A 9,937-nucleotide genomic window follows, 5' to 3' on the forward strand; every position below is an offset into this window, starting at 1 on the left:
GGGGAGTATACATACGCTGATACGATTAAAATGTTGAAAGTACTGTTACCAGCAGGCATTTATGAAAAACTTAAAGAAAAAGAGTGGGAGGTGGGAGAGAAAAAGATTAGTTGGACAGAATTAGAAGACGAAGATAATACACAAACCCCTGGTACTGGTCACGGGGACAAAGCTAAAGAATTACCCGAGCTATTGATACAGGTTTTGCCGAGATTATTGACTACTAAAAAGGAAGATTGGGATGCTATTTCAGCCTGCAAACAGAAACAAGATGAAGACACTAGTGATTTTTATTCTAGATTCGAAAATTTTTTTCTTATTAATAGTGGCCTGAAGACAAGTAGTGAATCGTACCCACATCTTTTTGTGACCAAATTAGTAGAGAATTCCTTACCCCAGATCAAAAATAGAGTACTGAAGGTTGAGAGTACATGGCAAGCTAATAGCCCTTCCCAAATGTTACAAATGTTACAGTACCACCAGAACCGAATTAGAGAAGAACAGGAACACGAAAAGAGACGCATGAAAGACACGAAAATGAAAGTACTAGTTGCTCAATCAGTTCCAGCCGCCGATGGCCAGAAAAAGGGCGCGGCACCTGTCAAAGGGAACTGTAACTACTGTAAACAGCCAGGTCACTATATAAATTAATGTGCTGTCCTGAAACACAATATAGCTACAGGCAAGACGAAAGAAAGACCGCGTCCTCCTAGACAGGATCACATCCCGCAGAACACGCAAACTCCACAGAACACGCAACAGACAGTAGCTGTACCTCAACCCATTGCTGCCACACAACATGTCACACAACAAATGTACCAGTATGCACAGTCAGACTACCCAGATTATCAACAGTACTCATGAAACAGCCTAGAGAGGGAGGTTGGCTTGCCCCTTATTGAGGTTCCTGTAGATCAAGAGGGTCCCTATGTGCATAGTCATGTATTGGGGAAAGACAGAAAATTTCTGATTGACACAGGGGCGAGCAGAACTACCATCAGTCGTGACGAGGTCCCAGGGGCACCCCTACAAGGCTCACAGAATATTTCCCTGGGATTTTCAGGAAAGCCTATTGTTAACGAAGTGTCAAAGCCAGTTTCTCTAGAAGTTGGTCCATTGTCCCGCACTACAGACTTGTTGCTTACGAAATCATGTCCGGAAAACTTGCTTGGTATAAAAACATTGAAAGAACTAGGAGCAGTGATTTGTTGTTCTCCGGAAGGAGTGAGATTGTTTTTACGTGATTTTAAAGGACATTATGTATTGAGAGATTTTGACCCCAGACTTCAGAATGTACCACAGCATTTATGGTCACAAGGTCCGACTGATGTAGGTTACATGCACATAACACCATACCGTGTCACACTCAAGCAAGGAGTTGTACTGCCACGAATCCGACAATACAAGTTGCCACCTGAGGCTGTAGTAGCGTTACTGAAAATTGTTGACGAACTCATTGCACAAGGAGTGGTTGTAGAAACTGACTCGAATGTATGTAATTCTCCTATCATTCCGATTCTTAAACGAACTGACCCAAATGCACCACCGGTTTACAGATTAGTGATTGACCTCTGAGAACTGAACAAATGCATAATACCCCAGTACCCAGTGGTCCCAGACATTTCTTCACTATTGACTGCAATTGATTCCGAAGCAGCGTTCTTTACTGTAATTGATCTCAAGAACGCCTTCTTTAGTGTCCCGATCCATCCGGAGAGCCAATACCTCTTCGTATTCTGTTTAAATGGCTGAAGCTTCAAATTTGCAAGGGCTCCTCAAGGGTTCACAGAAAGCCCTAGTATTTACAGTCAAGCATTGAAAAGACAACTAGACAGTATTCACATGCCTACTGACACTGCACTGCTCCAATACATTGATGAACTTTTGATCACAGCACGGACAGAACGAGACTGCGAACGTGCATCACTGACAGTCTTATACTTCCTGGCAGAAAAGGGGCACAAAGTGTCCCCTTCAAAGCTACAATTCTGTGTCCAGCAAGTTGTGTACATTGGTCACTTGCTGTCCAAGAGGGGTAGACAGTTGACACCTGACCGCATTCAGCTAATTGCACATCTTCCACAGCCCAAGACACAAAAGGAAGTACGGGCCTTCATTGGCCTCACTTCTTACTGCAGACAATGGATTCCCCAGTACGCATATCTAGCCAAACCACTCATACAGTTGACAACACAGGAGGCAGCGACTTCGACTGTCCTCCCTTGGACACATGAACATACACTCGCATTTGATGAATTGAAGAAAGCTCTATGTCAAGCACCAGTTTTAGCGACACCATGTTACAGCAAATCTTTTACACTTTTTGTCACTGAACGCGATGGCACAGCATTATCTGTTCTCACACAAGATCAGGCAGGAAAACACAAGCCTTGTGCTTACTTTTCTAGTACATTGGATCCAGTGGCCCAGGCTCTGCCTGCGTGCCTAAAGTCAGTTGCAGCAACAGCTCTAGCAATCAGACAAAGTGATTCCATAGTATTAGGACATCCCCTGAAAGTACAGGTTCCACACTCAGTGGAAGTTCTCTTGAACAGGACGCAGACACAGCACCTGACCATAGCAAGACTGACAGGATATGAACTGACATTGTTCCAGCCACACATAGAGATCAGACGTTGCAATATTCTGAACCCTGCTACACTTTTACCCTCGAGCACAGCAGACCTTACACCACATGACTGTGTGGAAGTAATTAACACAGTGACTAAGCCAAGACAAGACTTGACAGACATTGCATTGTCTGACCCAGACCTGACAATTTATGTGGATGGTTCATGTATGAGAACAATCACAGGAGAGTTAGTGGCCGCATATGCAGTGACCACCGATACCGAAGTCATAGAAACACAACAAATTGACACCCTGTCTGCCCAAGCAGCAGAGCTCATCGCTCTGACCCAAGCCTGCATACGAGCCAAGAACCTGAAAGTAAACATATACACAGATTCACAGTACGCATTCGGAGTCGTTCACGACTTTGGCGTCCTCTGGCAAGAGAGAGGTTTTCTGACCTCCCACGGACCCAAAATACAGCATGGTCCCCTCATTCAAGCTCTGTTAGATGCAATACACTTGCCTACAGCAATATCCATCATGAAGTGCAAAGCACATACTAAAGTCACTGACACTATTTCCCAGGGTAACGACCTGGCAGATCGAACAGCTAAACTTACAGCTCAGACTCAAACAGACATTCCAACTGACACGACAAAGACCGAAGGACCATCACTGACAAATTGCATGACAGTCAGGGATCCCTCACAAGATGTACTCGACATACAGACACATGCCACTCCAGACAAAATCAAGAAATGGACTGAACAAGGAGGGGTCCAGACAGATCAGGGATGGATGACAAAAGGCAAAGCCACATGGTTTCTCCCTGACTCCATGGTTCAAGTTATCATAAATACAGCACATAGTCCAGCACACGTAGGAGAAAAAGCCATGTTAGACAGTATACAGAACATCTGGTTCAACAAGGATTTACGTGCAGCAGCGAAACAGAAAGTGCGTACCTGCATGATCTGTTGTCAGTTCAATCCAGGCAAAGGCATTCCCGTGGAACAAGGTGGATTTCATCCTCCTGACCACCCTTTTGAAGTCCTCCAGATGGATTATATTCAGATGGACAGATGTCGAGGATTCAAGTATGTCCTCGTAGTTGTATGTGCCCTATCTAGATGGACAGAAGCGTACCCAGTCCCAGATTACACTGCTGTGACCACTGCCAAGCAGTTGGTCCATGAATTTTTCCCGCGATACGGCTTGCCCCATGTCGTGTACTCAGATAATGGACAGCCATTCTCTTCTGAATTGATGAAACAAGTATCTCTCCTGTTAGGGTACGAGTGGAGATTCCATTGCGTACGACATCCAGAGGCAGCTGGTCTCGTAGAGAGACACAATCAGACTCTCAAAACACAGTTAGCGAAGGTCTGTGCAGAAAAAGGCGTGGATTGGATGGTAGCCTTGCCGGTTGCCCTCTTTTACATGCGTATGGTAGCTCGTTCCAGAACCGGACTATCCCCGTACGAGGTGGTTTTTGGTAGACCGCCGAATATGTGGGGTACGCCTATGCCACGTAAAATAACCGATGTTGACAGTACTATGCTGACAGATTACCTGGCTTCCTTGATGTCTGCACTACTTTCTTGTCGTTCACAGGTTGCAGCTGCCTTCCCGGACAACACCCAGGTGAAGAGCCACGCAATTGTTCCAGGAGACCTGGTGTGTGTCCGTAATTTCGACCGTTCAAGCCCTCTGGAGCCCCGCTGGCGTGAGCCTAAACTGGTCTTGTTAACGACGAGGACTGCCGTCAAGGTCGAAGGACGTAAGGGATGGCTTCACGCCCATCATGTGAAGCGTTTCCATGGACTTGGTTCAGCAAAGGACTCTGAGAACTGTCCCGAGAACATAGACACTAAACTCCCTTTGTTAGAAAAGACTCCGCAACAGGAATATAGACAGAAGCTACGGTCTAGTAAGTCAGACAGCGTTTAATTGTTTAAGTCCCCCTCGGGTGAAGCGGTTAGACAGGTTCCTGACATGTATAAGATCGTAGACCCAAATAGTCAGAGAGATAGGCAGAAAAAAAATGAAAGAAAAATACTGCAAAAACTTACGCAGTAGATGCATAGTAACTCTGATCATTATGTTTTTTCTAAGTATATCGATTATATGTATAAGCTTGACGCTACATGTTTTCTTTCCTCCTCTTGGTTCACATGTACATTCTTCTTTCAATGACACTGTAGAGCACACATTCAGTGACCTGCCACCTCACGAACTATCCTACCGACTAGCACTGCGCAACAACACTTTCATCCGTATGTTACACCATTCTCACCAGACCAGCAATGTAACAAATTGCTGGGTATGCGGCCGACTCCCACCTTATCAGAAAATGAAGGGAGCCCTGAACCTCTTTCCTTATCCGTTTTCGCACAATGGTTCGTGCGGAGCATGGTTTGCTTTAATGTCATCACTAGACAGTAAGTCCACAGTTTCCCAGGGCGATTGGATATGGGGAGACCTGAATACAGTTATGAATAAAGCATGTTTTCCAGACGAAGACGGTCTTCCCCAAAGGAAAGGGACCGATCTAGAAAATGAAGTGTACGAATTAGGGAATGTCTCCCTTAACCACATGGTTCTGAACGTCCAGTCCGAGACCAATACAGGTTCACCGTTTATAACAGTCTTACCAGTAAAAGGTGAATTATGCGTTAGGAAAAATGGTTCAGTACACCTAGGACACAGTGAGTGTAATACTGTAGTCGAATTCAGTGATAAAGGAAAGTCTACTTTCAAAGCTCCCCTCCATTCCTATTTTATTTGTGGTCAGACAGCTTATGTGCGTCTGCCCTTAGATTGGGGTGGAACGTGTTATATTGCGTTCCTACTGCCACCTGTTTTTCTAGCCCCATCCGATTATCATCGAGACTCCCGACTCGTACATGTAAGACACTAGAGGGAGATCGAGTCCCCAATTGTCGATCAGACTGAGACAGCATGGGAACAATATACAGATTTCAATAAAGGATTCTTTTTCTTCGTAGGTCCCGTCCAAAACAGTAAACTAATACGCAAATTAACAAGAACTCTTGAAGCAGTAGTGAATGAGACTACATTTGCCTTAGGAAACTTAACCGAAGAGCAGTCTGCTATGAGACTTGTTGTTCTTCAGAACCGCCTTGTTCTTGACGTCATCCTGGCCGATAGGGGCGGAGCGTGTAGAGTGATCGGCTCCAGTTGTTGTGTGTTTATTCCTAATAACGCACCATCAGTGTATGCAGCAATAACAAGGCTCCATAAGATAGCTCACCAGATACACCAGAATCCAGGCACCTGGACTTGGTCCGGCTGGATCTGGAGTGTGATATCAGCCTGGGGATGGAAAGTGTTGTCATTCCTAGGAATAATCCTGCTCATAGTATTCAGTTGCTGTCTCTGTCTGCAATGTGGCCCAGCGATTTGCGGCTTGTGTGCCACTGCTTGTATTCCCCGTCCACGGTCCCGTGCTCGAATGAAAAAAGACGAGCAAATGATGCTGAATGAACAAATAGATGGTCTCATGAAAATAGATGTATCCTAAAGGGCGCAGTAGGGGACAAGGAGGGAATGAGGAAACAGAAATTTTATGTGGTCAGTGTGCCCCCCACTCGCACCCTATCCACGTACCTATGCTCCATGTATGTCCATGTTATCATGTAATTCCCTTCCCATGCCTGTCACAATAATGCCCCTGCATTTCCGCCTAATGTTAGCATGTCAGTTATAAGGCCTTCCATGAATGAAACGTTAATTCTGCACTGAGGCCTACGTTGCCAATGCATTTACATGGTGCACGTTTTAATATCGAGAAGCACACGTTTTTGTGGCCCAGCCGAGCCAGGCCCTGAATTCAGGCTCCGAGCCTCTTCTGACTCTGAAAAACTTCAGTTTAGGTATGCATCCCTGACCTCTTCCTCACTCCCTGCCCAGCCGAGAGGTGCCCGGCCTGGCCTGCCTGCCAAGACGGTATTTTGCCTACATTTATCTGCTCAGCCTCCGCAAAAACACATTCCAGTCTAGTGAAATAGGTAAACATTTTCCGCCTGCAGAGCATAGGGCCTAGCCTTCCTGTCTCCATGCAAGTGATTTACTGAACCCGTTGCCATAGTAGGCCCATGGCCCCGCGCAATGCACAAAGAAATATATGCACACATTAGCATTTAGTGATGAACAGCCTTTACTCGAGAGACCTTTACTTCAGACAATACATCCTCCAAACACATGATATCAGATATGCCAAAGGTGCAGGTCGTTCTGACATCCCAGACTCCAGACTCCTCTACTAGTGCTGAAGTCAGCCCCCCAGCTCTCCCCAGTTACACGTCAATTTCACGTCATGATCAGTTGCGAACACATGTAGGGTAAAAGTTTCTGCTGACCCTGCAGACCTCCTCTATGCATCCACCCACCTATGACACGCCTATGACTCATCAAGTGAACACCCACGTGTACGCCTCCTTACACGCCTTCTCTGTACGCCCATGTGTTCTTATCTCTCTCTTTTCACTTGCTCCGCCTGGAGTGTTCCGCCTACTGTATTCATTGCAATTGTATGGTTTTACTATATATAATGTGTGATGTTAATAAAACGTTAGATATCCCTTCCTGAACCTTAGTGGTGATGGAACCCGATTCTCAATGACTCGAGTCATTTGAATTAAAGCCCTTTTTGACTCAGATACCACAGACTCTGCCTCTCATTTTTATGAGCTATCCTTATTCTTTATTAATGTATAGAAACTATGTCCGGGTAATTTTATTTACCACAAAAAGATGGTGCATTTTCACACATACAGCGCCACGTTAAGGGTCTTAAGGTCGGTTTGCAAATTGGATAAACACGCCATTACATGAATTAGTTACACAGACAAGTACACTTCAGGCTTAAAAAAGCACAAGACTCCAGTGGTGGTACCATCATTAGATTTTACTAAATATTCTTAACTGGAGCACTGTTCATTGGGTGGGGAAATATTGAGAGCCTATACAATATCACATGTACACAATAAGTTGCAAAATTATATAAAATATTTATAATTTGATGTGAAACCTGCTGAGTAATGTTGGGCTTTCCCACCAGAAATAGTTTGTAAAACTTAGACATCCAGGCAAACATGGACTGTGGGAGAGAGACGTTCAGACATGTCAAGTGGCATCACTAGATGGGTGACAGGGTTGCTTCTCTCGGCGATCCTTGCCATTTTTCCAGTGCTGATACACTCTATCAAGGTCAACTTTCCCATTCAGGAGGCAGGCCTTGGTCCTCATCAGCATATCCAAATGCTTCTGCTCTAGTATATTCCTCAATTTACTCTTGATAGTATTCATGAGGCTGAATCCTCGTTCACAATCTGCACTAGATGCTTGAAATGTTGCTCAGACATCAACACTATACTGAGCAGCATTGCGTACAGTGAAATTCACCAGGTCTTGAAAGGTGGTAAATAACCCACCCTTTACATGTTTTGCCACCACATATTTATAATCTCTGTATTGCCGAACAACATCTTCTGGTGTTTCACAATCACCCAGGACCAAGACATTTTTATACTTTTCAACAAGTCTTTGTATATTCTCAGTCCCAAAATCAAAATGTGATTGTGTTGCCATTGCGTGTATTTTAAAACTTGCCCATTCTTTCAGTTCATCTTCAGGGAACCTTTTTTGCATGTGCTCACAAAGAAGGGAAACAAAGGACAAAATAGGTCCACTGTCAAACTCTTGCCTTTCCTTGTACAACACAATCATATCTCTTACATTGCTGCTCCAAAAGACAGTGTCCCTCAAATATTGTCCCTTAATTTGGCCAATCTTTGCTCTTGCATACTGTACAGCTTCAACAGTAGTCAAATAACTTTTTTGGAACAGTTTGCACAAAGATGCAAATTTACTCAGAATGTCATTAAGTACTGCAAGGGAAATACGGTAGTTTGAGTCAGATAGCTTTTTGTAACAATATTTAGCAACTGGATCATTCTCTTCAACTTTTTCATGCTCAAAGTACTTAAGAACAGCCTCATAATTCCGAATTAGTGCACCAACTGCAAAATGCCTTGAAAGCCACCGGACTTCATTCAATGGTCGAAAAGAGACCACTTCACAATCAGCGACTGATGCCATTTCATCCAGCTTGGACTTCCTTGCCGGAGATCTGGAGAACACAGTGTAGACAGTCCTCAGTAATGTCTCCATCTCTTTAATCATTGGAACCCTCTTCCAGGCATCATCAACTCCCAAATCTTCTCAGTGAGCGACACAATGCTGCTCAACTAGATGGGGAATGGATTGTTTAAGGCGAGTAGCAACACCATTATTTTTACCCAGCATCACAGACGCACCATCGGATGTGAACATGACCATTTTCATGAGGTCCAGTTCATTGGCAGTGTAGAATTCTTTCACAGCAGTAGTGATAGCCTCAGCATTAGAACTAGTCAGCTTCACTATGCCGCCAAACAGTGTTTTGTGCTCTGTTGAGGTTACAGGTCGGAACTTGAAATACAGGATGAGCATTTTTGTAACAGAAATATCTGTGCTCTCATCAATTATCAATGTGTGATACAAAGCGTTACAAAGTTCTGCCATACCTTCACAGTGTATCACGCCATTGATGGCCTCAAGGAACTCAAAGGCATAGTTCTTGCTCCTCCAGCTGTCTGGTATCTTCACATACAAAGCTAGGTGGTCATGGATGTCTTGTAAAGATGGTTTGAGAAAAAAAAGGACCCCCTGGACACTGGTGTAGAAAAACTCCTTATTGCAGGGATAACAACGTGTGAGAAAAAACCCTAGGCAGTCAACAAAATAGGCAAACACGTAATATAAAGTGACAGCGAAAAAATCATACATAGAAATATAAATTACAAGTAATCATGATTTTAATGAACAAAGGTAAAAATCATACAAGTAACTGGTGTAACCATCACCGTATGATAATAAAAGTTAATTAAAAAACATACAATTCATATATTTATTATATCATCATATAGAGAACATTCCTACAAATTAATATCATTGGTATCAAAAGGTGAACAACACTGTGGCGAGTGAAAAAATGCGCGTTTCGGCGTGGACAACGCCTTCTTCAGGAGATGCACAGTGATATCTGAAACATATACATGAAAGAAAATTCTTTTACAATATGTTCTAATATAATAAAACAAAACATACAACAATCACATTTAAAAACATTTTTCCAAGTCTAAAAGTGCTTATTTATGAAAAGAAGACATTTTCGCTGTCAAGTTATTTCATATCTTATCTTGTTTCCACGGCATACATAATCAAGCCATAATTCAAGAGATTGTAAAGTACTCAAAACTAAACAAAAAACAACAACTGATGAGATACAATCAATAGT

General features: G+C 43.6%; 1 pseudogene; it reads right to left on the reverse strand.

Moving 5' to 3' along the window:
- Positions 1 to 7,953: 7,953 nt before the first annotated feature.
- Positions 7,954 to 9,090, reverse strand: LOC147685428 (E3 SUMO-protein ligase KIAA1586-like; annotated as a pseudogene).
- Positions 9,091 to 9,937: the final 847 nt, after the last annotated feature.

The sequence above is a fragment of the Lissotriton vulgaris genome, chromosome 10 (genome assembly GCF_964263255.1).
Source record: "Lissotriton vulgaris chromosome 10, aLisVul1.2, whole genome shotgun sequence".
NCBI lineage: Eukaryota > Metazoa > Chordata > Amphibia > Caudata > Salamandridae > Lissotriton > Lissotriton vulgaris.